This window comes from Corvus brachyrhynchos, unplaced genomic scaffold, assembly GCF_000691975.1.
Source record: "Corvus brachyrhynchos isolate BGI_N302 unplaced genomic scaffold, ASM69197v1 scaffold19, whole genome shotgun sequence".
In the NCBI taxonomy this organism is placed as follows: domain Eukaryota; kingdom Metazoa; phylum Chordata; class Aves; order Passeriformes; family Corvidae; genus Corvus; species Corvus brachyrhynchos.
In genome coordinates, this window is record NW_008246061.1 from 948,685 (window position 1) to 975,829 (window position 27,145).

At 48.2% G+C, this 27,145-nt stretch overlaps 1 long non-coding RNA gene across 2 annotated transcripts in view; it reads right to left on the bottom strand.

Moving 5' to 3' along the window:
- The window catches only part of LOC108449682, a 182,094-nt gene that overhangs the window by 14,521 nt on the left and 140,428 nt on the right, over positions 1–27,145 (bottom strand). Inside the window, exon 1 of one of the 2 annotated variants that reach the window (XR_001865939.1) lies at positions 21,508–21,574. The exons of the other annotated variant lie outside the window; for it this stretch is intronic. This is a non-coding gene — a long non-coding RNA (uncharacterized LOC108449682). Of the gene's footprint in view, positions 1–21,507; positions 21,575–27,145 lie in introns of those variants that run through there. 2 annotated transcript variants of the gene reach the window in all.

Genomic DNA, 27,145 nt, shown 5'->3' on the forward strand with positions numbered 1-27,145 from the left:
AGGGAAATAAGAGCCAGAATGGGAGCAGGGAGAAGAGAGTGAGGAGGAAATCACTCCCCATAATTTTAAGCCTCTTAAAAGGAGGGATTCAGTCCAAACTAATTGCTTAAGTTCACTTTATATTCAATGAGAAAGAAAATCCTTGCCAGAATTGAATTTCTCTCAAATTAGGTGGGATACGTGTTCCTCCTTACTGCTCCCCACTAAGAAGAAGGGAAACGTAGACAATTAATTTAGTCTGGATACTTTGTTTAAGAAGACCAAAATTAGGTGAGATGAATCCTACCCTAAATGTCCTACCCAGGTGAGTGTGGCTCGTGTCTGATGAAGTCCAGCTTCACTCTGTCATGCCCTGACACAGCGTCTGCTGGTTTTACCACCTTTCCTTCTATTCATCACCACCCAACTCCTTGAGAAATCCAGGCAGCTCCTGCCATCAGGATGCCAGAAAGTGGCAAATTCTAACTGGCACAAATAAAGGCAGGAATTTGGGGAGCACAGGGATGAGAGGTGGCTGGCATCACAGTTCAAAAATCTTGTGCCAGTCACATGGGGGGACAACTTCTCTGGAAAATGCCTATTTGTCCTGTTCCTAAGCTGGATGAATTAGTGGGCCCTGGATTTCTCCCAGAGCAGCTGAGCTCTCTTCCAGCTTCCTTTCACTAATGGCCACAAGAGCTGGAGCCCAGGAACTCCTCTCCTCCCCCTCCCTTTGCTCTCTGCTCCTCCAGCACACAGAGCCCCGTGCTGAGCCGAGCTCAGCCATTCTGGGATGGAAAACGAAGGCAGCTGCCAACACACAGGGCTGCCGTCAGTCCCCGAGCGCAAAGGAGGTGCAATCCACCTCCTCTGTGCCAGGTTACACCAACTCCACGATCCATGACATCCCTGGCCTTGCTCAACAGCTCCAAGCAAACTGCACAGGCTTGAGCTGATACAATTAGTCCACCTCAGCCCTGGAAAAGAAGAACCCATGAAAAGCTACACTGAATCCTGCCTCTTCCAAATCTGCACAGCTTCTTTCTTTTCCTCCTTCCTTCATTTTTATTTCTGTGATTATTTCTCCCCTTTCTTTTTTTCCCCTTCTTTCCCCATTAACAGGAGAGAAAACCCAAGAGAGAAAATGCAGGCAGCCAAAAGCTCATTAACATACTTGACCTTTCTGAAGAAAATTAATTCCAAATTCGCACATACCGGCTGCGTTGCTTGGTTTTGTCAAAACGGTGGCATCATTAGAGAGGAGACGAGATGGCTCAAGGGGACGGGGTGTCTGCCACCTCAATGGAACTTGCACCGAGTTACTGAGTGCTGGCACAAATAAAGCAATGACATGGGCCATTCTGTCAGCTTTTCACATGAAATTAATCTTCGTTTCGTTGGCTGTGTAAATTTTTATCACCATGGAGTGGGGGGTGATGAATATACCAAAGCATCCTGACAGCTATGGCCTGAAAACTCGAGATTGTCTCAGCATCTTAACCGCGGTGGTGCTGGAACAATCCCCCTCTCCCGGCGCTGGCTCCGCGCGTGTGCGCGCGTGTGCGCGCGCTCCTGTCGGGCACCTTGAGCCATTCCCTGACACTCTCTCTCCAATCCAGTGTGCTGTGGCCTGGGAAATGCTTGAGGTTTGGATTTCCTGGCTTGAGGGCAATGGCAAACAAATTACTGCTTCTCTCTCACTCTCCGAGTCCCAGTCCAAAAGCCGGTTTGGGTCCCAGCATGCTTTGCCGGGGCTGGCAGGGTTTCCTAACTGATGAGCAAAAAGAGCAGCTCTGCCTTCTCCCGTGGCTCTGGAGCTGTTGCTGCTGCTGTTTTTAAGGTGTATGTCACGTTGCAGTCCAGGTAGGGACATGACATTGTTTGCAGCCAGCAGGGATGTGAGAATAACACACACCTCGGCGGTGCCACACGCACCTTCCTGCCTCAGACAGCTCCGCCACGAACACGAGCATTCAGCAACAGCTGCACCCACACAGACGTGTGAGCAGCCTCAGCTCTCCCAGATTTTCCCCCTGCCAACAGCAGCAAAACCCATCCTCACCCTACACCAGGATCCATAGCACAAACAGCAACCTGGGAACCTGCAGACATCCCCAGGGTCACGGTTTATTCTGTGCTCTGTATCTCAGACAGATGAGAGGCTTAAAATTTAAGTTCCTATAGAGCAGCAACACAAATTTCCTAAGGATGCTTGTCTCCAAATCAGTCTGGCTTCTGCTGGCCAGACCCAAACCCACAGGGGCTGGCTGAGAGGAGTGACCAGGCCTCTGGCCATTATCACTCATGTGGCACTTGCTAGTCAAGGGCATCGACTGCTCTTTTCAGAGCAGCAGAGAGAGCAGCCAAAGCCAGTCACCCCCCTGCACTCAAACTGTCACTCAGAGGCAACGTGCTCAGTGGGAATTGTGTTGCCTACACTTTTGGCTCCAGCAGGAAAATCCAGATTTGGCCCCTGAAAACAAAGCACGTGTCACTTCCCAAATTAGCCAGTGCTCATTCCAAAACACACTCGTGTGACAGTCTGGACAAACTGGACAATGACAGAGGCATTGTCACAGGTGTACACAGCCTGCAGCCCTATCCATGAACATGCATAGTATTTTCAGCCCGGAGAACAGAAGGTTCTGGGGAGACCTTATAGCCCCTTCCAGGGCCTAAAGGGGCTCCAGGAGAGCTGGAGAGGGACTGGGGACAAGGCATGGAGGGACAGGACACAGGGAATGGCTTCCCAGTGCCAGAGGGCAGGGCTGGATGGGATATTGGGAAGGAATTGTTCCCTGGGAGGGTGGGCAGGCCCTGGCACAGGGTGCCCAGAGCAGCTGTGGCTGCCCCTGGATCCCTGGCAGTGCCCAAGGCCAGGCTGGACACTGGGGCTTGGAGCACCCTGGGATAGTGGAAGGTGTCACATCCGTGAGGTTGGAACAAGATGAGTTTTAAGGCCCCTTCCAACCAAAACCATTCCACAATTCCGAAAAAATACACCCTTACCCTTTGATTCATGGCTTGCAAGGTAATAGGCAGGTAGGAGTCTCAACAGAGTCTGAAGTTCTTCCCCAAATTAAGTACTGCAAGATCTTAAACCTGTGATCTAGGCAGTTGTGGTTGTGACCTGTGTGGACACTGGCCACTGGAAGAGGAGGAATATCCTTCCAATATATCCTTCCAATATATCCTTCCATATACAGGAAAGGTAAAATGCTCAGTGGATCTTCAAGGCCAAAAAAAGGAGCAAAGACAACACACATGCAGGGAGTCTGGTAGTTCATCTGATCCATCCTGTTCTCCCAAAGCTGGATCAACTACTGTGATCTCCTGAAGAGAGTCATGGAACTGCTTGAGATCTGAGATCCATTAAATGTGAGCCCAGACTGGTAAGAAGCAAAGCTCAGTGTTTAGTTTTCTTATTTACTGTTTGGTTATCAGTCCAATTCCAGCCAAGGGCACCTGAGAGGCACCTGGCAGCAAGGAGAGCTCACAGCAAACTCACTTGTACCAGCAGGTCAAGGGACACAACTATCCCTCTGTGAGTTGTTAGACCCCAGCTGGCCCATACCCAGGTGTGAGCTCACAAGCACAAGGAAAATGCTGATAAACCTGGACAAATCCAGTAGGGAGCCACCAAGAGGATGGGCAGGGACCTGGAGCACAGACTCATGGAGACACCCTGAGGGAAGGGAGTTTGTCCACCCTGTTCCAAGTTTTAGGGGCAGCTATAGCAGCCTTCTTGACACCATGGCAAGTATAGGGAGACAGACCCAGGCTCTTTGCTCAGGTGCTGTGGCAGGGGAGTGAAAGACAAATTAAAGGTCAAAAGAGAGGACACACATTGAAGAAGTGACGGTTCTGCCTGAACATACAGGAAAAAAATGGGCTATCACATCTCTGACTCAGGAGGTTTTAAACATCTGACTGGACACAGCCCTGAGCAACTTTTCCTGAACTCAGTGTGAGCCTGCCTGGGACAGTGGTTGGACCAAACCTCCAGAGATCCCTTCAGGCTCCATTTACTCAACTCTCCCACCAACCTCTGCAAACCCTTGGCAGGGTGTGTAAATGTCCCTGTATCCATCCATCCCAGGGGAGAAGGCGTCCTGGGACGCTGCTGCAGCTGTGTGCCAGAGCAGGCTGGCGTCTGCAGGGAGCCATGACCGCATGCACCCAGAGAATTCCTGCCTCTACATCTGTGCAGGAGAACAACAAAGGGAAGGTATTTGTGCATCTGTGAGTGTTTGTACCCACACATCAGTGAAATGCTGCATGAGGGGCCGTGTGCCTGTGCACACACGGGATTCAGGAGCGGCAGGGTCCGTTTCCAGCTCCACAGAGTCCACAGAAGAGATCCCAGGGGAAAGCTGCACTATCACGAGCATCCTTCTCCCTCTTGCCAGCCCTTTGTGGCTTGTTGAAGTAATGTAGTTTCTGAGGGGGGGAAGTCTTATATCTTGAGACAAACCACATACCTCCAGGGTGTGCATCCAGCCTGGAAGAGAGTGGAAGTGAGACAAGAGAACAGTCCAAGTCTCTCAGAGGTGTCATTGTGCGCACACGGAATGCAATGACTCGGCCCCATCGGAAGCGATGGGGTGAGAAGAGAGAGCGAGCTTCCTTCAGAGGGCTTCAGAAATAGAAATAGGACAATCCAAACACGCTTCCGCTTGAAGTCACTCCCCATGTACATTCCCAAAGCATAGGGGATCCTCTAATGTGATTGTAGTTGGAAAAGGTGTTCAAACCTTACAGAGGAAAGGGAGCTGCAGTAGTGAAGTCTGGTGTTAGAATGCACATGTAAAATAACATTTGGCATCAAGTGCTCTTAGCCTAAATATTCACCAAAAGAGGTTCTGGTTAATCTCTGATGCTTTAATAACCCTCTTGCCAATCTGGGTAGGAGCAGAGAAGCAGCACTCCCAAATTCCACAGAGGTGAATCACTGGGTAACCTGGGGGACCCTGGTCATGCTGGAGTGAAGGGGAATTGAAACAGATTGTCAAGGAGCAGCAAGGCACACCGTGGGAGGAGGGATGGCAGCGTGTCCTGACTGCAGCCTGCAACCTGAGAGGGAAAAATCCCATCCAAAACCTTCAGCTCCAGACATCGTTTGTCAGAGGAATTTGAATTTCAGCTCTGCCTTGACTGAGGCTGCTCCCAAGTGAGGAGCTTTGCCAGGTGCTCTGGGGGCCTGGCTGAAGTTCACCTGCTGGAGCTCTGGTACCTGCATCCCCAGCTCATTCCATCCCACAGGATCAGTGAGGGGGAATTCATAAGCAGGTGATCAGAATAAATGATTTACCAGGGCACTAAAAGATCAAGGCAACTGTTTCTAAAAGATCTCAGAGCAGTGTTGCAGTGCTTTCAGGTCTGCCCCCAGGCTGTCAGCCTGGCTCTAGCTTCTTGGAATAAGTAATTGCCCCACTCCACATTAGTCAAAAAGTAGAAAACAGTTCCAAAAGTTCCTTGCACACTCCCCCAAGGACACAGGCATGTGATAAGTATCTGCTTCTCCAGGATACAGAGCCATAAGAAGTATAAAGTTTCTAATTCATATTTTAAATGAGATTCCCTTTTGTGGTTCCAATAGTATGAAAAGAATAAGAAAAAGAAAGGCTTTGAAAAATGCCTTCTCAGTATCAACTCCAAGTGTCACCCCAGGTTTCACTGTAATTCTGTAGAAGGTCATAAATCCCAGACCATGGAGCTGAGGGAGCTGGGAAAGGGGCTCAGCCTGGAGCAAAGGAGGCTCAGGGGGGACCTTGTGGCTCTGCACAAGTCCCTGACAGGAGGGGGCAGCCGGGGGGGTCGGGCTCTGCTCCCAGGGAACAGGGACAGGAGGAGAGGGAACGGCCTCAGGCTGGGCTGGGGAGCGGCAGGATATTGAGGAAAATTTCTTCCTTGAAAGGGTGGTCAGAGACTGAGCAGGCTGATGAGGGCAGTGGTGGAATCACCATCCCTGGAAGTGTTCGAAGTACACATGGATGCGGCACTTGGGGACACGGGTTAGTGGTGGGCCTGCCATGGTTGGACTCGATGATCTCAGAGGGCTTTTCCAACCTGGAAGATTCCATGATTCAACCCATGGCTGTTTCTTCAGTAGTGCAGCTGTAACACCAAACCCCTCCTGTTTCCCCTAAAGGAGGTGAACCTTTGGGCTGTGGGAGTGTAACCACGGCCATGCCACCACATCAACCGCTGTGTGGTTTGACTCTCCCTCAGCCACTGTGAACACCTCCCAACACTGCAAGAAACCCCACCACGTTGGAAATGGGATGCACCTGAGAATGTTGTGAGCAGAGGGGAACAAACTCGGTATGTCAGGATTTGAAATGCCACTTCTAAAATTGAAGCCATTTACTGTCGGGGTGGAAATGGCAGTTTCTGATCACAGAAAGGTTGGATCTCCCTCACAAACCCAAGTGGGCAGTCACTAGAGGGGGCCAGAAAACCACCTCGGAACAACAGGGTCTGGGAAACTCATGTTGAGGCCAAGGACTTGACTTTTACTCTCTGAGTAGTCCAGTGAGAGGAGTAAGACCGGCCCCAGAGCCTCTGCTTACAATGGGTGCCATTTACTCCGGGTGTAGTTCCCCTGAAATGAATGGACATCTTCAAGAAGAGTTACCAGTGCCGCGAGTAAATGTGACACAATTTGGTCTTTAAATAGCACTACCCTTTTGATGACCTTCCACAACCATAAAATTAAGCCTAGAAAGACCTCCAGGGCAAAATCAAACTGAATTTGTCAAAATGTGTCAGAAAGAACGCAGTGTGTAGCCAACCTAAGTTGGAAATGTTTCCATACAGGAGAAAGTTGGAGGTCATGGGTAAACACAAGGATGACAGAAGCCAATTGAAGGCCATGGTGATGTGGGATTTATACTCTGCAGGCTTCTCATTGCTCCTTCAGCCTCCAAGAAATGTCCTGGGTTTGTGTCAGGAGCACTGAAAAGCTCCAGCCTGGCACAGGGTCTTGGCACACGCGGAGCACGGCAGGTCAAAGCACACAAAGGTGGGGGAGTTAACAAGTGCCCCGGTGAAGAGGGGCCATGCCAGGAAAAGGGATGAGCTTTCAGAAAGCCACATTAGTGCTGATGGGAAGTGGCCACGGAGATGCACTGCAGGATCCTGCCAGTATCCAATTACAGAGAGAGCATCTCCCTATTAACCCTGCTGGGCACCACCTCAGCAGCCCTGGCAGCGCCTCCTCCCAGCCCCGCTCAGGGGATCAGCACTAAACTCCTGCTTTGGGAGTCCTGAGTGCACAGCCACGGGCTCTGCTGAAGGAGGATGACCCCTGAAATCAGCTCACTTGGCAAGATGATGCCAAACCAGCAATTTCCTCAGATAATTTTCTTTTCTGACCAAGACCACAGACTCCAAAGCAAAGAGGATCATACAACAGAACACAATCACAGAACATCCTGAGTGGGAAGGGCCCCACAGGGATCACCCAGTCCAACCCCTGGCTCTGCACACTCCCCCCGACAATCCCACCCCGTGCCCAAGGGCGTTGTCCAAACGCTCCTGGAGCTCTGGCAGCCTTGGGGCTGTAGCTGGTGACCCCCAGGCCCCTGGCTGATCACACACACATGTCACCAGGCTCACTGCAGGGAAGCAGTGACTTTCTGGCTACATTCAAGTCCACGAGGGCTTTTGCCATCAACTTTTTCCACCCTTTTGTCCAGGGACATTCCTGGAGAACTTCTAAGGGCCTTCTGAAAGGTGACCAAGAAAGTCCAGCCTCCTACGAGGAAAGACAAGTTTCTTTATGAGAGATTCCACGGACAATGTTTAGGAATCCACAAGGTGAAAAACTGCTCTCTATTTACAGATGAAACTGATGCTGTGAAGGCCTGGCTTGTGCTAGGCAGGAAAAGGCTCCGTGCTCTCGTGCTGGGCAGCCCTTGGGTCCAGCCCTTCCTTTGCATCATACCCTCACTGCAAGGCTGTGCCATAAAAGTCTGATCTGCTATGAAAAGCTGTCAGTGATGAGAAAGGTAAGATTTGCTTTTCAATTCTTTTCTCCTCAACTGTCATTAAAAATGATTCACGATAAAGCCAAAGTCTACACAAGTACATGATTAGAACTGAGACCTACCATAAATTAAAAGGCTTTTCTTTCTGTTCTTCCCTGGCTGGGCTGTATCAGGTTACCAGAACAGAACAAATGCACGAATCCAGAGACAGCCCAGCCTGGTGACCAAAACTCAACGGCTACTAAAGGTAAGTGATATCTCAAGAAACACATGTTGGTACTGTGGCTTGAAACAATGAATCCTTGTAGAAAATCATAAAATTTGAGGTAAAAAAAAGAAGTTGCATTGTAAAATGACATTTCCCATAAGCAGCACACTGTCAGGGCACTGATACCATGTGCTGGGGTACTTCTCCAGGGCTGCTCAGCTGAGGAAATGAGGAAAAAAGAGCTGAGCACTGCAAGCATTCCCAGGGTGTTGAAAGAAGATGGACAGAGAAGGCTTTTACTTATTTTTTCCCCCAGGAGAAAAATTAATGAATATAGAAAGTGGGAAGGAATAAAGGAGAAAGGAGAGGAGAGAAATTTAAAAGTGTCTTGCCTTTTTCCTAAAATCAGAAAACAGAGAGGTTTTAGTTAAAATTTTGATTTTACTTTTTTGGGGGAGAAAAAAGAGAATAAATAGAAAGAAATCGAGAAAATCTGGGGCTTGAGTAGAAACTTAAGATTTGGAAAGCAAAACCATCTCATAAATACCCCTTCACTAAGAAACAATAAATAATAATTATGTTATAATGATGTTCTATTATGATACTCCACCCCAGCCCTATGTTTATTCCAATGCCAACTGCATATCCACAACCATCAGGCATTGAATAGGTTGGCAAATGTATTTTGCCAAAAAGAAGAAACTTTATGTACTATCAAGGAACATTATGCCCCACCACCACCAAAATCCAGGATCCTACCAGGCCTTTAAAGGACAGAGATACAAGGCAAGAAGAATTAAGACAATGCAGATAAATCTCCTCTTTCTGTTGCCCACACTAAAACCAAACGCAGCCCTTAACTGCAGGAAGTTCTGAACCATTTGGTTCAAGTGTCCTCAGTCCTTTTTGTTTCTACCTGAACTGGAAAAGGGAAAAAAACAACAAAAAAAGCCTAAACAAAATAAAACTGTGCGGGAAAGATATTTTTGCTTTCCAACTGTACACAGGAGTTGGGAGTTTTTCCTAAAAATCTCTCTGAATTAAATCAATGCCACAAGTCTGTCAAGGCTGGTGAAGTCAGGGTCCACATCCCAATTTTCCAGAGCAACATGTGAGAACCAGCAGCCATTAGTGGATTTTTCTCCCCTGAGGGCGTGTCTGGAGTTGTCCCCAGGGTCCCCTCTTTGAGGCTGGTGCTCAGTCCTGTCCCCCTGGGTGCTCGGGGCTCAGCGCTCCTGGCTCCCTCTGCTTCAGCCTCCCCAGTGGAATGGCTGTTGCCATAGAAACCACTACAGTAACATCACAATTTCCACCAAGATGCTTCAGCAATTTACTCTGGTGATTAAACTGCAGCCATTTATTGCACAGAATAAATAACAGGGCAACGGTGAATAATGGGGCTACGACTCCATCGATGGGGCCCAGTGACATCATAAACCACAAGAACCAAACTCGAGTCCTCACAACTCCCGAGATGGAATTATAAACTCCATCATTCAAACTGTGCTCTTTAAAGACATTTGAGCTAACTCACGGAGCCACGAAAACGAAAGGCAGAGAGGCAGAGACAGACTGTGAGGCTTTCAGGCCAACCACGGACTGTCCTGGCCAAGAGTGGGGACAGACAGACTGCCAGGCATCCGCACAGCCAGCTACACACCAGAGTGGGGACAGACAGACAGACTGCCAGGCACCGGCACTGCCAGCTACACACCAGAGTGGGGACGGACAGACAGACTGCCAGGCACCGGCACAGCCAGGTACACACCAGAGTGGGGACGGACAGACAGACTGCCAGGCACCGGCACAGCCAGGTACACACCAGAGTGGGGACGGACAGACAGACTGCCAGGCACCGGCACTGCCAGCTACACACCAGAGTGGGGACGGACAGACAGACTGCCAGGCACCGGCACTGCCAGCTACACACCAGAGTGGGGACGGACAGACAGACTGCCAGGCACCGGCACTGCCAGCTACACACCAGAGTGGGGACGGACAGACAGACTGCCAGGCATCCGCACAGCCAGCTACACACCAGAGTGGGGACAGACAGACAGACTGCCAGGCACCGGCACTGCCAGCTACACACTAGAGTGGGGTCAGACAGACAGACTGCCAGGCACCGGCACTGCCAGCTACACACCCGAGTGGGGACGGACAGACAGACTGCCCGGCACCGGCACTGCCAGCTACACACCCGAGTGGGGACGGACAGACAGACTGCCCGGCACCGGCACTGCCAGCTACACACCCGAGTGGGGACGGACAGACAGACTGCCCGGCACCGGCACTGCCAGCTACACACCCGAGTGGGGACGGACAGACAGACTGCCCGGCACCGGCACTGCCAGCTACACACCCGAGTGGGGACGGACAGACAGACTGCCCGGCACCGGCACTGCCAGCTACACACCCGAGTGGGGACGGACAGACAGACTGCCCGGCACCGGCACTGCCAGCTACACACCCGAGTGGGGACGGACAGACAGACTGCCCGGCACCGGCACTGCCAGCTACACACCCGAGTGGGGACGGACAGACAGACTGCCCGGCACCGGCACTGCCAGCTACACACCCGAGTGGGGACGGACAGACAGACTGCCCGGCACCGGCACTGCCAGCTACACACCAGAGTGGGGACGGACGGACAGACTGCCTGGCTCTGGGCCCGCTGCTGCCCGCGGGAGCTCAGCCAGGCAGGCTCAGAAGCTCCTGCAGCAGGAGCTGCGTTCCCAGCAGGGAGCCCTGGGGCGCTGCCACTGCAGACCGCGCAGGGAAGGCTACAGCGGCACGAAGCGCAGGTTCAGCTCTCCCTGCCAGCTCCTTCTCGCTCTCCTGGAGTGTGGACACCTCTCTCCCGAGCTCTGAGCAGGCTCAGGTTTAGGAGCAGTCTCTCCTCCAAGCACTGGAGCAGCACAGTGGCTCTGCATCCCGATGGGATCAACGAAGGAGCTTTATTTAGAGCAGACCAAGATTATTTGCTGGCCAAGACTTTTCTCTGCGGCCAGGTCCCGAGCAAGCTGTAAAGTGCTGACACGGATTGAAAGGAGCGAGGCTCTGCCTTCAAGCCTGCCGTGCCAGGACAGCCCACACCTGCAGCGAGGGCTGTGGAGATGGAATCACATCGATTGCTTTGGGTGTTCTGGCCCGTTAGATGCTATTTAAAATACTGAAGTATCAGAGAAGAGAAAGATCAATAAGATCAGTGATAGCAGATGGATCTTCTCGCTCATAAAAGTTGTTTGTTTGACTCCAGTGCTTACTCAAAGTTTTATTTAGCAACTAGCAAATGTGAGGCATTTTTTAATCCTGTTTTTCGGAGAGCTTCATGCAGCCAGCTCTTTGTTTCTTGATGCATTTGATAACATAGAAGATGCAAACAAGTGATTCCAGGCTCACTTTCTTCCTTGAGCAGCTCTTCATATTGCAAAAAATAAATGGCTGGTGGGAAATCACAATGGAAATGCCAGACCAGTACTGGACTGGGATGACCCAGACAGTGAGCTCTGCCCAGCCAGAGCTCCCTCTCACCACCATTTCTCAAACAGAACTTTAGGATCAGGAAAGTCAGACTCACTCCTCCAGTGATTTCTCTTTAAATATAGACTTAACAGTAGCATTTTAGAAATCACTCATCACTGCCCTAAAATGTGATGCTATTTGAGGTCAGTGTTGTATTTTCCATTGGGGACAGTTTGACCAACGCTGAGCACTCTAAAATTTCCACCCCTTCGCACATATATGGAGAGAGAGGGAAGGAAAGAGACTGCAGGATGATACATGTATCCTAATGTACCATACTAGACAGAGACAAAACCCACACTTTTAATAGCTTTCTCTATTGATTTCAGAACTATTTATCATGTGACTGCAATAACACACATTTGCAGACTTTAAAAACTCAAGCGCTGCCTCAGGAACGCTGGGCTTGATTCTAATCTCACTGCAAAATGGTAACAGCTCCAACGAAGATAATTACCCTCAAGTCAATGGGATCAGAAATGGGTAACTTTGCCTCACTGTGCTTCATTTTTAACCTTCTTTCAGGCAGGAAAGCATGTGGAGATGCAGTTCAGAACTGCTCACGTCTTTTGCAAGTTGGTCAGAGAAACACTTTGGAGCTGTTTGTGCCTGTATTGGATCTGAACTTACTCCTCTTCCTCCACCTTCTCTCTTGCTGTCACACATCTTCACTCCTTTCAGGTTTTGTCTCTCCTGCTCACCCTTCACCCTGTATTTTATATTGTTACAAAAGGAAGGATTTAGTTCAGATGAGCTGAAGATTATCATGAGCAAAGTCCCCTTTTGCTGCAGAACCCACCCGACGGTGGTGGAACCCTTCTCCCTGTCACCCTCTCCAGCAGCAGAAATGTCCCACTCAGGCGCTCAAGCTGATCTGGAGCACGGGCTGCTGGCTCCTACTTCCTGTAAGTTTATTTTTCAAAGGATGGGCCCTTTACCTATATTGCCTTAGAGAACAGACAGGTTTACATAAGAAACAGCACAGCAGCAGGATGATGAATTGATGTGGTTAATTAGTAATTTACTAATTGCATATTCTAACAACCAACCAGGATCTACACTCTACCAAAGTAAACTATTACATATAGGAAAAAGAGAAGAGTCTAAAGAGAAGGAATGAAGCAAAGTATTCCAGACTCCAAGCTCCCTGGCTTGGGCAGGATCCTACAAACACCATGGAAGGGGTAATTTTCCAAATGCTGTAAATGAGAGAGTGATGCTGACAAGATTTCCAGCAGACCTTTCCTCTTTATGTAAGGAAAAAGTGGCCACATATATGAGCTGAGACTATTTTCTCCTGCCATCACAGAGCCCAGGCTCTGGGGCCACTCCCAAAGGGACCAAAACTGATGGAAGACAACAAAACAAAAGGCAGAATCACAGCCCTGGAGCTCAGGACTGCACACTTTGGCCTTTCCAAGGATCTACTCTGAGGAATTGCGTGGGACACAGAGCTGGAGAAAAGAGGGGCCCAGCAATGCTGCTGATTTGCACCCCCTTGAAAGCACTGTGTGTTCTGCTGCTGGGGAGGAAACCAGGCCTGAGTAAAGGAGGTGCTTCCACAGAGAAGGATGCAGGACCGGGGAGATGAGAATCACCTTTTCCTTTGTTCACACAGAAGCAGACAAAGGCCAAGGGAGGCTCTGGTTAGACACTCCCAAGGCAATCTCATCTCCTGGTGCGTGCACATTGTGTTTATGGAATGCCAAGGGAAGCTGGAGGAGCTAAAACACGAAAAGCCTTTAAAAACACAGGGTCTATTGTCTCCCCTGGCCAAAGTTGCTTTAATCAGGTGCTGGCTCCGTTTCACCTCTTGAACATGAGCTCCCAGATCTGCAAGGCACACTGAACCAGTGAGCAGGCACAGGAGGAGGGGAAAATAACCAAACCTAAACTTCACCTGGCCTGAGATTACTCACTCCTGTCCTGAGATTCCGCTTTCCCTTTAGTTTCTTTGCCCAGGTGATGAGATGCTCTCACCCGGCCAGAAAGCAAAAGAACAGAAATAGAACAACCAAATGCTACCAGGAGGAAGAGGGAGCAATGTAAACCGCCTGTTGTTCTGTGCATGCTTTCTCCCCCCGCTTCTTTAATTTCAATTTGCAAAGACAGTGAAATGGAAAATGTGCCTCTAATTATTACCCCTCTGTTCTTCCTAAAAGCCTCTCTCTGAACTTTAAAGTCTCCTCAAGTTTCAGGTCCTCTTTTTCTCCCTCTCTCTTTCTCTCTTTCTCTCTCCTCCTTTTTTATTTAAACTAATCTAAAAAAGCTATAAAAAGCCTCTGACACTATAAATTCCCTTGTAAACCCTGGTTTTATAGGTTTAATTGCCTCATTTTACTGCCTTGCATGCTTTGTTCCTTCAGTATTTTAGAGAGCTGCCCCAGTATTTAGTACAAGCAGGCAACTTGGGGAAAGAGAGACCAGCTCGGAGCCCTGGACTAGAATTTGGCTGTGGTCAGAGCTCTGGCATGGTCAGCACCCTACAGAGACTGTCTGGAAGTGGCTCCACTCAGGCTCTCGCGTGCGGGACACTGACCCAGACAAAACCAGAGAGAAACCTCAGCACTGGGGAGTTCAAGTCCCCCTTGATGGGATAAAACCAGGCTCACAGGCCAGGAGGGAATGAGAAAACCCACAAAGAATCTCTCACAGGGGAAGGGGTGCTGGGGAGGATTTTTCTTTTTCTGTTACAGGAATAGATTCTTCCCTGAGCATTGGCAAAGCACAGTGCAAGGATCCCCGAGATTCCCAAGCAAGCAGCAAGAGCTCTGCTGTGTTGTACAAACATGGACAAACAAGTGAGATCCCAGCCCAGGGAGTTCCCCACACAAATAATTATCCTCTTCAAAATAAGGGCAGGGGATGAGTGTGAAAATCCTACCAAGATTCCCCCTTGATTCTTCATAATCTCCCAGTCACACTTTTGATCCCAAAGCGTTAACGCCCAAGCAATCAGCAAAATGTACCCTTGCCTCAGACACACACATTTCCTAATTGTGCCACTATCTGCTGAATGGCTTCCACAAATCTTAACTGGAGACTCTGGCTGTGCCTCCCCCTGAGGGGTGCGAGAGGAAAAAAGATGCACAGGCACTTCATGTGGGGAGCTAAAAGGAGCCTCTGTTTTTATTTCAGGGTCAGAACTGCCAAATGGACTTGGAGAAACTGCCCAGATCCACAATAAAGAACATACACAACATGTTTCTGTGCAGGTACTGCCTCCACAGCCATCCTCAGCAACAGCATGGAAGTTTCACTCCCTGTCTTGAGCCTTTGATCCAAGACCTCGATGTCCAGCAAAACAGAACAGCACAAACACTGCAGACCTTCCACCAAAAGGCTGGGGTGCTTTTCCCCTCAGTGTTCCCAGAATCCATTTCCTGGCTCCCAGAGAACATGAAATGACACCCTTGGTTCTGTCTGAGTCTAGAGATATTTTTGCCTATCACATCTAGGTGATCTGTTAAGAAGAACAGACCCTGCAGGGTTTTATTCCTGAACTCCTTCTTTTACCAGTTCTAATTCAAGCATGGGAAATAAAAAATACTAGAAAGAAGGGAGAAATAAATGAAAGCCTAAAAGCTTTCAAACAGTTTGGTTTTGGCTTAACTAAGGAAATGATAAAGGCATCCAAATGTGGGTTTTGTTGGCAAATTAAGGGTTTTATTTTTTTCCCTGTTTTCCTAAAGAGGCAAGGCTCCTGAATCCTGATGTGTGTGCAGCTTGCACTACATTCTGGTTTATGGCAACTTCAGAAAATGCTGAGCATTCTTCACCAAATATGTCAGAGAGAAAGAAATCTCAAGATTATTAAGTGTCTGTAAGTTTTATAAATACAAGTCAGCCAGGAAGGGAGCAAGATACAAATTTGTTTCCCCATCCCTAACCTAAACCATACATTAGATTTCCTTATGCTGTTCACCAAGTTACCATTCTCTGAAATGCTTCCCCCAGCTCAGGGAAAGGGACATACATGTTATGTGAAGAACTGAATCTGCTTTTTGTACTAACCCAGGTAAAAGAGTAACAACCTCTTTATTTTTCCAGACCACTTATGATTTTATAGCCCTGTATTGTATCTCTCCTCAGCTACCTCACAGATCCCTGCTATATTTAACTGCCCTTCATAAATGTGATGGTTTTCCCTCTCCTGCCTCTGCATTTCTTTTCTTAGCTGGGTCCTGCGAAGAAGAAAGAAGAAACATCCCCTATTTGTGAAAAGGGAATTTAAAAGTATGTGTTCACACACAGGTTACTCCCTGTGAACAAGCAGATCCTGAAAAAATACCCTGCTTGTTTCAGCCATTAAACTGTTGGCAGCAGGGCGGGCAAGAGGGACAGCGATGGAAGGGGAGAGGCACTCAGAGGATCAAAATCTGCAAGAAAAGGAGGTTTAAAACAAATGAACTGAAGAAAGAACTTGTTGTTGGTGAAGTTGATCCTTCATGCTGCTCTGCTATCTTGTAAAAGGAGTTTTATTTGCCTTTTTGTGGGAGTCCTGGGAGGAAACTATTAAAGCCCCAGGCTTTAGGCAGTTTGTGGGGATGTGGATGCAGGCACAGGGGTGGGTGCGTGTGTTTGGGCGTGCACGGCTGCGTTTTCTCCCTCCCTTTTACAAGGGCCGGTCAGGTCACAAGGTTAAAGCCAGGGGGGACTTATTTTGTGTTGTAAGGATTTTTACAAAGTGTAAAGGATCAAAGTAATTAGCTGAGGGTGAGAGCCCAGGACTGTCAGAGAAGCAACGCAGCCCCTGCCCGGGAGTCCTGATGGCAGCCGGCCGGCCTCAGCCTGCAGATCCTGGGAATAACCTCGCCCAGCAGGTCTGCACAGCACAGGGGGTGCTGCTCCATACGAAACTTGTAAGGAAGAAGAAAGGCAAAATTTTGGATGGAGCAACTGGAAAATGCTCCAGCAATGTGGCCGAATGAAACCCAGGAGCTTTTAGGTGTGAATATTTAAAGCCAGCTGTCTGTGCTGCTGTGAGAGCTGCCAAACCTCACTGGCACTCTTTGGGGAGCAGCTCATTGCTTCCTGCTCCCAGCTGGCCTGCAGAGATCATCCCAAAGAGAGGCAGGACTCTCAGTCCCTCAGTTTGGTCCTTCAAAGCAAACAAGCAAGAAGGGAAGAGACACATGGGGTGATAAAGAATCAGCATCAAAACAGTGGATCCTAGGGGTGGGTCAAAGCTACCTCCAAGTGTTAGCCAAGAACTTCCTGCTCGAAATCCCTGCTCTCTGTGCTAGCTCTCCTGCTGCCTGTTGTTTTTGGGATGCTCCTGATGCAATTCAAGTCCATCCAGCAGCACTTTCACTAAAACAAGCCAGGCCACAGCCCATCTGTAGTGTGCAGGCAAGGAAACTCCCTACTGCACCAGTGGCCTGGGCTTCCAAAGTGGACAGGCCGAGAAGCATCTGAGTCACTCCTTCCAGATGTTCTCAGGAAGGAGCTTTGCCTCTAAGCCCACATCTCTCGTCTTGGGAAAGAACCTTTGATGACATCGATCTCCTGTGTTCCTAAAGTAACTCAGGGTTTTATTCCTAGAATGACAGGGTGCACGAGCCCAGCATCCACTGCACAGCAAGATCAATTGCTCCTGACATTGCACAGTCCATCCAGTGCTCCAGGATCCCTTTTTTCCTGTTGTACAGACAATATCCAATACTGGGAAACATAGAAGGACCAAGATAAGATCTCTAGCCAAAGAGACTGCCCTACTTATGCATGACTGCCACAGCTCCAGGGGTGGCTCACATGTGTAAAATGCCAAACTCCACAGCACATGAACACGGAGTGCAGCCCTGGAGAGCCTCCAAGGCCCTGGAGTCACCCATGGTTTGGACTGGCACTGGTAACTGAGAAGAAAGAGTTATGTTCTGAATACAGAAATACAGACCAAGCTCTTCCAGATGGCCACAGAACGACCTGCTGGGCACTGGCCAAGGCCACCAGGCCCCTCGCCTCTCCCAGACTCGTTCAGCAAGAAGCTAATTAGCTGCTGCTCTTAGAAATCAAGGGGATAGGAAGGAATTCCAGAGAGACTAGAAATCCCATTTCTCCCGGTATCACAGCTGGAAATGAGCTGTGCATCCTCCTTCCCTGGAGCGCTGCGATGACGGAAGGAGGCGGCTCTTATACACCCTACCTGCAGCTGCTGTGTGGAAGGAGGATATTGACTCACACAAAAGCTTCTTTTTTAAACTGCTGCATTAGTTTTATTAAATGTTTGTAATCTACATTTCACCTTTCCTCCCCAAATTCCACTCATCTTTGTGAGAGAATAAAAATTAGCTGCCTAACCACAGCTTTGGCCACGAGCCGCCTGCAGCCCCGGCGAGGATGAGTTAGTGCTCATGGTGTTATTGATCTCCAGGCACGATTGTCTGGCTCACAAGCCTCGTGTCTCTTATCCCACACTGAGATCTGCCTCCCCTTGGCATCTCTCTGATCTGAGCCTACTTGAGATGCAAAATGCAGAGCTGGCAGGTGTGGCTGCCCTGTGGCCCACAGCCATTTATCACACACTTCTCAATAAGCTAATAGCCCTAATGTGTGAAAATTGATTTCTGGGGTGAATGCAAAAGTCCCAGTGATTTACACTCTATTTCCAATTGATGAGGCTCAATTGATTTCAATGAGTACTAAAATATTTACCGTAGTGGGAGGCAGGGGGAGGGGGTGTGGGGAAGGCTGGAAAGGCATCCCAGCAGTGCCAGCAGAGCAGCACCATCAGCCTCTGGAAGGGCCCAGCAGAACACAGAGCGTTTGGTGGAGCAGGAAAATTACTTGGTCAGCCAGAAGGAGAGCAATGACAGAAGGGAAAACTGATGTGTCATTAACACAGCATTGGGGTGAGCTAAGACTCATAAAACTCCCCTGACTTCTTGGAGGAGTAACTCTGGGAAAGCACCTTTGATGCTGTGTCCTGCCAAGGGCAGTTTGAACTCAGCTGCCTTTGCTCTCTGACTCTCAGGGGCCCCGTGGGCTCCAGGACAGCACAGCTACACTGGAGGTTAACAAGGAAAGGCCCAGTGGCTTCCCCACAGCCACCATCTGCCCTGGAAGCAAAACCCCTCCAGCCACAGCTGCCCATAACACACATCTGTGCTCCACAGTTTGATGCCTGGGACAGCCCAGGCTGAGTGGGACAATTCCAACGCTGACCCCAAGTGTCACTGTCCTCCCCAGCCACCCTGGCAAAGCAAACCACTGCTTCCAGGAGAAGGTAGACAAGGACATGGGGGAGGAATGGAACTTGAAGCACTCCCACAGTTACAAGGTCTTGTATTTTCCTGAGCCCCCTCAGCATCTCCTTCCACCTGAACTTGATGCAACAAACTCAGCTCTCGGGTCCCATTGACCTTCCCCAAGTCATCCTCCCCTTCCTCTATTTATTAATCCTACCTTCTCCTCCCCTTCCCTCACCTCCACAGGGTAAAGTTCTCATTTACCAGATCAAAGGTTAGCACTTGTCAGACCAAAAGCTTTGAAATACATCTCAGTAATGAATAACTTCCAAGTTCAGAGCTGCCCCCATCTCTCTCTCTGTCACTCAAAAGCAGCTCAGGGTAGAGGCTTGCAAGTGTTTCACACAGAATGCCAAACCCCAATCTTTTAGTAGTGGGGTCAAGAGACAACGTTCAGATCCAGGTCTAGGTGTGAAACTACCAGCAGTCACTGGCTGGTGACTCCTCTGTGAGGCAGGAGGGCTTTCACTCGTCACACACCTCCCCCCAGACCTCGCCGTGGGGAAGCGGAGGTGCTGCCCTATCACAGCTCTCACAGTCCTGCCTGCACCTGGAAACCCAACAGCATTTCAGCCCACTTCTCCAGGTCAGGGTCAGCACATGGAGCCAATGTCCCTGCAGTCCTCGAGTTTATCTGCTACGTTCTATTCTCGTAGCAAGTGGTGGTGAATTTCCCATACAGGTCTGACTCCACTGAACTCCTGAAGGTGCTGCCATAAGCACAATTTCTCTATTTCTGACCTCTCTACTCATGCTGCTGTGCAATCATGATGGCAAAATGCCCCAGGGACTATGAAACAGCAATAAATAAAGAAAACACATTCAGCTAAAATAAAAAACTCCTACTTTCACCAAGTTCCCAGTGGGACAATAGCAGAAGAAGAGGAGCATGACACACACAAGTCTCACGCACACAGGGCCATGAGCTGCTCCCTCAGCCCTCCCCCCTGAGCCCACCTGCAGGTGCAGTGCCAGGAGCTCAGCTGATGGAGCTCAAGACAACTTTGTTCAACCCCCCAAATGAGACTCTGCTTTCTAAACATTTGTTAAACCATCAGAGGGAAAAGCCAGACAATGAGAGGACGGTGTTCAGCCAATGCAAAGCATGGGAAACCAACAGAGCTTGATCAGTTTAGAGCAGGCACCTCACTGAAGCTTTAAACTCCCTTTCAAACACTCTTAGCAACCCCTCAATCTGCCAGCTGCAAAGAAATTCACTGACCGCTGTTTACATGATTCATGTCTGTTACTCTGTTCTTGGAAACTGCAAATGAAAAGCCCAGCTTTGCTCTTCAGCAGTTTTGGTTTCCTGCCTCAAAGCACTGCCCAACCTGACGGTATGGAATGCTCAGAGTGTCCAGCTGCACCCAGTGCTAACACCAAAACCCAGCCCTTCATTCATCAACAGACCAAACGCAAGCAGATTCTCCCTTGGCTGTTCTCCTCTCATCCTGGTATGCTAAGGCAGATCCTTCAGCAAATGAAGTTATTTGCCCAAGCAAAAATACTTCTTGCTGCTAGAAAAGGTGTCCTGCTGGCAGGTTTGCTCTGCTCATTTCACTGCACTGGAAATGGCAGAGAAGGAGAGATATTAATGCTGTCACCAAGGGCTTTTTGGTAGTGATGAGCTCAGTGCAGCAGCTCATCCCACTCATCCTCTGATTTTCCAGTTCCCTGTTTTAGATAATTCCTTACTCTTCTTCTTAGTTCACACAATTCAGATCAGTCCTTCCAGAGAGACTAGGATGTGTCAAAAAAGAAAAAAACCAAATCCACAGCTAAGGCACATGCCAAGTGGGCAAACCCAAAGCAATTCTGCTTCCACGGTGATGCCATGAAGATTTTTTGCCTTTTCTTTTATACCCCTGTTGTATCTTTTTTACAACTTCTGTATTCTTAGTGCTTTTTGCCTACATTCTTGGACTCGTTTGTCAAGCTGAGAAGCTTTGTAGCTGGGGACCAGTGTGCCCCAGACCCCAAGGTCCTCTCCAGAACACATTCTGTAAACCAAGATAGAACCATCCAGGGGAAGGCTCCTTGGGGAGGGGGGCTCACTTGAGCCTCTCATTGGGGAATCTTTGATAGATCTGCTAATTAGTAACACCTATAATGTTATACCTGATCTTTTGGGGTAGGCATTTGGCAGGGTGCATCTCGATGCATATGACCTGGACGTGTGCACCTAAGGATCCTTTAAATAAATACCAAGGTAAAATCCCTTTTCCCCTTCTAACTGTGTATGACTCTTGATTTTAAGACCAGGAAAATGCATCAGCGGTTCCTTTTCCTCTGCCACTGTCCTACTCCATCAGCCTCTGCTTTCTCTCACCTTACAGAGAAGCTCCAAAGGTGTTGCACTTGGAAAACCTGGTGCAGAAAGCTCTCACAGCATAAAGCAGCACTAATTGTTATTCACCTTCACAAGAAGATGATGCAGTGTTTAATCAGCAAATGTCCTCATCTGAGCTCTCCAGGTGAAAAATGATATGCAAGTGCAAAGCGTTTCTTAAAAATATTGGAAGTACATTTTATAAATAATAAAAGAGGAGAAACTTACATTTTAACATGTGTCTGTTTCTCTGGCCATCCCCATTCCCCTCTCTCCTGCTCACTCTGCAGAGCTGTAGAGAAAATCAGAATCCAATCTCAGCAAATCCTATTGACTGTCTCCTGTCACTCACCTGATTAAAGGGTCCACTTACATCCAAATGCTTCGAGCCCACTCTGAGCCATTCATAAAACTCCTATTGAAGGATTAGCTTTCACAAACTTTGCCTTAATGATTATGCATTCTATTGATCAGTGGGGGAAACGATAAAAATTGACACCAGAATAAACTTTGAAGGACTGCTCTCGCTCAGCAGAACTCGGATCAATTGGAATCGACCAGGATGATAGGGACGGGGGGAAAACAACCTCTCTCCATTAGCTGGGTGTAATCCTGATTAGCTAAATGGTGAAGTTTTTTTCTGTCTGTCTCTATATGACTGCTGAAATCCAACAGCATCTCAGTGTGGTGCAGATTATCAGACCTTGAGGATAACAGCAAATGCATTGGCGTGTGTTCATTCCACCTTTGCTCCACAGATAAGCCCTCCTTCACCACTGCTTTGATGTTCAGATTTCCTGATCCCTGCTCTCCGGTTTAAAACGATCCAACACACCACAGAGATTATTTTGTTCATGGAGGGAATAAGTATTAATCACTGATAACAAGAGGAAACAGAGTGTTAATGTGACATTCCTAAGGTCAGTCGGGAATTCCTCGGGTTTTATCCTCAGAATTCTTTTCCAAACCTTTTTGGGACAATACATGTGCACATGCAGGTATCCAGCTTTGGTGAGTCTGCCTGAAGTAGGAAATGACTCAAGGCAGATGAGACCAAAACTTTGATTGCATTTCTACATATTCCACCGGGTTTAATAACAGGAAAGAAAAATAAACCATCTTCTGCCCATCAAATCTGCCCCTCACATCCTTAGACCATCACGGCTCCAGAGGAATAATGATTCCTTGTGTTCACTCTGTTGAGCAGTGTTATCCAACTTCCAGCTGGAATGCACAGAGATGGATACAAACACCTCTCAAAAGGCAACTGCAAATTACCTGAGGATACCCAGTTCCAGTTCCTCGTGTTCTCTGTATTTTAGTGCCTAATCCCAACCACTGAGGTGTCACTGCAGCACAGCTCTCCTCAGTTCCTCCCACCTGAGCGTTCAGCATTGCCAGGCACCAGCAGGAGCCTCCTGAGAGGGTTGACAAGCAGAGCTGGTCCCAGAACTTGGCTAACATCTCCCATGAGTAGCTGTTCTATTCCAAGGAGTATGGACAACATCCAGCCCAGGGAAGCAGATGTTTTTAGTCCCAGAACTGGCCTTATCCAGAGCCCAGTCCTACAACCACTGGAGTCCAGCTCAAGTTCACATTATGCTGAGATGTTTTCCCAGACTCAGTTCCAGGTGGTCACCGAAATCCAGGTTTCCTTTTTACTGTGAGATTACTCAGGGGATGAGTGGTCTATTTTCTTTTTGAAAACCATGTACCTTTTCTTATGTGGTACCCCAGAAATCTGGGACAGTCTGAGAAGGGGTAATTGAAAAAGAGAGCTGACAATGGACTGATAAAAATGGCCCATCTGAAGAAGATTCTTTCAATAAAATCATATAGCCAAGATACAATTTTCCATAAAAACATTTCTAGGGCTATAGAAACTTGTAACTACAAGCAGGCTACATCTCAGTTTTAGCAGTCAGGAAATGAGGTCCAGCCTAGATAATCCTCCAGGCTCTTGGCTGAACCGATGGCACAGGTGTGCCCTGAGGTAATACATCCCATCTGTCCCAGAGAATTTCTGGGGATGAAATGGCTCACCCTGTAAGGCTAAACACCACCTCAGAGTGCCAGGTATGGCCACCTGCATGGAGCCAGAGAGGAGCAAAAGTGTGGCCAAGGCAAGCAGCCAAAGTCCATGTGACGAACTCAGACAATATTCCAAACTGATTCTTGGATATACTCAAGGACACAGGAAGAGAAACCCAAGATGATGTACTCAATAAAAATGTGCTCTGCCCCAAAGATAAAGTCAGAAGTAAAGCTGATCCTTAAAGCAAAACCCTGGGTGGATTACGTTGGTCAGAAGCCACGCCCAGACATATTCAAATCAGCAGCTAATTGCTCCAAAGCCGTGGTAATTAACTGCCACCACTTTTCTGGAAGTTATAAAGAAATGGATTCAAAGGGCCTGGCTTGCTTTGCAGAAGAATTCAGACAGCACAACACATCCCACTGAGCTCACATTTTTTTAACCTACGAAAAGAGGGTTATTTCCATGATTGGAAGAGAAAGACCAAGGAAGAAAAGGTATCCTCTGGTAAATGCAAATTCAATAAAGACATTAAAAAAAGGACCTAAGAGCAAGAGCTACCATAAATAACAGTATTAACTGCATCGAGTTGTTAGTAAAGATCCACTCAGTGCTTTTTAACACACCCTCTGAATGTTATTTACTTACAAGTGCTGTCCAGCATTGGTTCTAGTCCCAGAGTTTTCTCACAGTTTCTGGTTTTTGAGTGCATGACATTCTGATTTAAATTGGAGGCCTGACAGAATATATGGGAAATCATTAAGTTTTGCAGCAGACCAAAGAAAGAAATCTATGTTTGAACTTCAAAAAGTAATAATAAATGATACTCCTAACAGAAGTGATCCATAATGGATGTGAGCTGGGTAAAAATGACCTAATTGCTGATCTAGGGAAAATAGAAACAATACCTGAAGTGTTTACTCCACACAGCAAAGCACAGAGAATGAGATACATAGGGATAATAAACTGATTTGGCAAAATTCATTCCAAATCTATACATGATCAATAAGTGCTTGTGGAAATTGTAGGAATATGAGGTTGCTGGCATTCAGCAAAAGGACATTAACAGACATCTAAGCAGCTAAAATCATTTATTAACAAGGTTGTTTCAGAATCTCATGACATGACTAAGGCTGTTGGGTTGGAATCTCCTCTCCACGCTGGCACAAAGTATCCATCAGACTTTTAAAGGAATTTCCAAAAGTGCCTCTTGCCTGAGCTTAACACACTCTGGGGCTGGCACAAAGGTGCTGACAGGGCACAGAGTCCCTTGGTTTGTCAGGAAGAGGAGGAAGGAAGGGCTCCAGGGATGAGTTTCACAGAAGGCCAACAGGACAACAGAGATACAAAAGTCCTAAAACCAACCAGTTGTTTGCTTCCAGCCCTTTTGGGAACCTCGAGACTTCTCCAGCTTGGAACCCCAAACAAATTTCCTGTTTCCAGCTGTTCCTTGGCTATCCCCTGCTCACCCCAAACTACTGGAAAAGTATCCATTCAATAAAGATCTGGGAATGCAGAACCAAGTGGCAACCCAACCCCTCCAGACTCTTATCAACACCCCTGAATTATCTGGGCCAAGAATGAAAGGTGTTGGGGAACGACCACGAGGAGAGGCTTCACGTGAGCTTTTGGGACATCAGGGGATAGCGGGTGCATATTTATCTTCTTAAAGAGCAACAAGAGAAAAAAGTCCATTCTCTTTGCAGTTACCAGTGATAATAGATGCTGTGTGAGCTAAAAACCCAGCAGTTAAAAGCTACATTTATTATCACTCTATCTCACACCAGCAAATTTATGATCCCTTCCAGACCTAAAACATCAAAGCAGAGCAGGAGTCAGAGCCTTTTCAGACTGTTAGGGGTTTTTTTTTCATCCTTCTTCTTTTCACATAGATTGCTTTATTTATTTTTTAAAAGGAGGTGGGCATTAAAACCAAAATCTGACCTTTGATCCCCTGAGGCAACTCATTACTTACAAGGGCAAATAGGGAGCTGAAAGTTTTTCCTGCATGAAACCGTAAATAATTCTTCCATACGTCCACAAATCACTCTAGGTTGGTAAAGTAAATAGTAATTGGTGGGTTTCTCCCTAGAGGCAGGTCTGAAGGGGGTTATAGATTAGAGTTAGGGATTTTTTGTTTAAAAAAACTTCAGAAACCATGTTTCCCTCAGCTCAGTGCTCCAGATGCTCAGGTAATACATGAAGTTTTAGAGGGGTGGGTGTGGGCAGGGGTAGGGTTTGCTGGGTTTTCCTTATGTTCAGCAATTTCTCATGTTGGAGTTTAAGAGATTCACAACTTCAGGGCAAAGGGGAGTACTAAAAAAAATGAAACGCCAGGTATGTACCACAGCCTTTTCTGTGTATTATCAACAAGAAAAAGAACCTTTAAAGAAAGAACCTTCTTCCCAGCTCCCCCTGCAGCTCCAGGGAAGCTGGAGTAGCTGGGAAGGAGTAGCAGACTCATCTCCCTGCTTTTTTAACACGTTACCACATCACACATTATCAACTTTCTCTGTTAGATACATTTTACCCAAAACACCTGAACTCTCCCTCACTTCAAACATCTTTTCCACCATCCCTGCTTCAACTGTTACCAAAATTGTTTTATTCACTAGCAGTCATACGGGGAATATCTACATAGAAGGAAACTTCCCATGCTTGTTACTGCACTGCTTTGTTACAGCAGCCCAGGGAAGGGAGGGAGAAGCACCCTGTTATTATCAACACCACTGGAAATGTTCCCATGCTGGGGCCACTGGACCCGGCTGTCATCAAACCAGGACTGCCCAGGACCGTCACAGAGCAGGGATTTTCTCTGCTGGGAAGGTCTGCCAGAGCTTGCTGACAGCATGCCAAAGAAAAGCCATCAAATGCAGGTTAGTCCTGTGCAAAACACAGTAATCCCAGAAAAAGGGACGTGGGACTGTTAGACTGTGATGAGAGAGGTCAGCGTCACAAGGATAGAGAGAAAACCAGTAGGAAACTGGAAATTTATAAACACGACCGACACATTTCTACCTGCACGAACTGACTGCAGCCAGTTATTTGTAGGAGAAAACTGTTCCCAAGCCTGGTTCTATTTCCAACAGAAACAACAGGTCATAAATCTGTATTTAATAATTGAAACAAACGGCCTGACTCCCAGCCTGGCTGAGCACAACGCAGGGAAGAAACTTAAAATACTGATTAAGACACGGGATTTTTCTACCTGGCCTCTGACTTCTTTGAGACCTTCAAAGTTCAGTGCTAAAACCACAGGGAGCTTCATCTCGGACAAGATTATGTTGGAAATTTCTCATGTTTGCCTTTGAGGCTCCTCAATGCTGGGATCCAAGGGAACACCAAGGGAACACCAAGGGCCCAGCAGACACAGCACCAGGGGCAGGGGCTGCACTGACCCCTTTCACAGCAGCCTCCGTTTTACACCCCCTCCATCAGACCCAGCTGGGAAAGGAAACGGCAGGAGCTCGCCCTGCTGAAGCTTGGAGCAGTGGGAACATTTGCTGTTCCACCTCTCTGAGCTCCAGCTTTGCACAAAGGATCCATGTCCTGTGGTGGGGATGGCAAAGCCACGCAGGAGTCACAGACTCGTTAAGGTTGGAAAAGCCCTCTAAGGACACCAACAGCTCCCCTGAACTGCCAGGGCCACCACTGACCCACGTCCCCCAGGGCCACATCCACAGGGCTGCTAAACGCCTCCAGGGATGGGGACCCCAAACCTCCCTGGGCAGCCCCTGCCAAGGCCTGACTGTTCCCCACTGTGCCCCAGCTCTGCTGTGGCCCCCACTCCTCCTGTGTTGCGTCCCCCCCTCCACAGCCCCCTGGCCTCGG